At 38.9% G+C, this 2,162-nt stretch overlaps 1 pseudogene; it reads left to right on the top strand.

The window, feature by feature from the left end:
- Positions 1-768: 768 nt before the first annotated feature.
- Positions 769-889, top strand: LOC129871794 (5S ribosomal RNA; annotated as a pseudogene).
- Positions 890-2,162: the final 1,273 nt, after the last annotated feature.

The following is a 2,162-nucleotide window of genomic DNA, read 5'->3' as shown; positions in this document are numbered from 1 at the left end:
AATTAAGTATGAGTACCAAACAAAAAGGGAGATAGACAGTTACGAATTGAAAGTATAGTATGATGAAAGATTAATAAGATAAGGCCTCTATTACAACGAAGCTAATATGGTTTTAAGCAGGATTAGAAGGGAGCCTGAAGCACATGTCAAAGATGAAAGTTCAGAAGGCATAATGAAGTTAATATACGTGACTCTACCTTGATGGTTAGTGAGATCCTGCAAGGAGAGGGTATGTCAATTTGCAGAACAACTGCTGCATTACAAGGTTATTAGAAGAATAAGCTGTATCCACGGGAATAAAGTTAGTATAATGATGAAGCTTGAAACATGAGTCATTAAAGTATAAGTACACTCGAGTGGGGAATTTTCACCAATTATGAGCCTTTGCTAATTACTGATTGGGATGAATGGAATGTGGCTTTGAATGCACTACTACATTACGGATATTACTCGAGTATCAATCGTTAGATGAGATTTTATATGATACATTGCGAATACTAAAGCACCCTATGGTTATGCTAGGGTTTCCTAGAAAGGCAACCTAATGTGAGGATGATTTAACAGAAGATGTAGATATGGTGAAGCACGTTAAATATATTGGAGTAAGAATCATTCGCATGTGAATAGTTAAAAATAAATAGAGGATGACAGAGGTACACCCAAAAGGGGGGGAAGTGGACAAGAGAAGTACAAGCATAAGAGAAAATCAACCGACGCTATCATATATAAATAGGAACGCTTAAAATTCAAACGAGACCCCATAAGGCAAGATATAATCATACCAGCACTAACGCATCGGATCCCATCAGAACTCCAAAGTTAAGCGTGCTAGGGCGAGAGTGGTACTAGGATGGGTAACCTCCTGGAAAGCCCTATACGGCTGTGACATAAGATGATATAGATGTATATATACGTTGGCCTTGCATGGCATTGTGGTATAAAGAAGTATTGTGGATATGTGATTCCACCATGAAAGATGATAAGACCCTTTGGGATAGGGGATGTAGCTTTGCAAAAGAATTGATGCAACCTACAAGTGGAGGTATGCCAAGAGTAAAACCAGGTGATTACTTGATAAAACAAGTCGGTAGTAGCCATGTAACTGCCATATTCAAATACATTAAGGAAAGGTATAAGATGGTTTGAAGCAAAACCTTTAAGGTACAATCAGTACTAAGGACAAAAGCTATAGTGGAGCCTTAACATTAGATGAAGAAAGTATGGAATGATACAGGTTTACGTGCAGACTAGTATGGCGATGCTAAGGCATCTTCTGAGCTACTTTAAGCTCCTACACATGTTCGTGTAAAGGGTGCAATATGACGTGTGGTAAGAGAACTGGAAAAAAAGAAATGAAAAAGAAATATCACCTATTCCCGATGCCTACAAGTAATCCTAACCTTTGGGACTCTGATATTGATTGCTCAATGAAAGTATATGTAATAGCAACGGGATAGAGGACCTCTCCATATAATTGGTATAAGGTCCGGAGGAAGGTTTTGGTTTACATTCGAGGATGAATGTTCTAAAGGGGGGAAGGATGTTATACCCCGTACCTTTATGCTTCAGAACGTCTTCTTAAGCTTCTTGAAAGTTGTCCTATGACCCAGATTATCTATAACATGATTAAATAACTCTAAGGAAGGGAGGACGTGACGCCCCTTCAGAGTGAAGGTTGGAAATAGGTCTATAAGGATTTGAAATGAATTGGAGGCCAAAATAATAAGTCGTAGGACTCGACTTACTTACGTAAGCTACCAACTTGGACGACTTACATAACTAAGCCACTGGACTACATGTTGAGCTTACATAGCAAGGATTACATAGGCTCCTAAAGTAAGATGAGATTACGAACCCACGGGAGAGGCGGAAGGAGGCGTAGCACCTACTCGGAAGCAAGTAGGTGATGCACATACTTGGACCAAGTATGTTACACCCCGTACTTTGGTACCTTAGAATGCTTCTTACGCTTCTCAAGTTTCTGGAAAGGCTCTTAAGTTTCTTTAAAATCGTTATGTGAGTCGGATAGTTTATAATGCTATCAAATAACTCCAAGGAAAGGAGAATGAAATGCTTCATAATAAGGAAGATTGGAAATAGGGTTATAAAAATTTGAAAGGAGTTGGAGGCCGAGAAATGAGTCGTAGGAATCGATTTACCTA

The sequence above is a fragment of the Solanum dulcamara genome, chromosome 10, assembly GCF_947179165.1.
Source record: "Solanum dulcamara chromosome 10, daSolDulc1.2, whole genome shotgun sequence".
NCBI lineage: Eukaryota > Viridiplantae > Streptophyta > Magnoliopsida > Solanales > Solanaceae > Solanum > Solanum dulcamara.
This window is presented reverse-complemented; position numbering and strand designations above follow the sequence as displayed.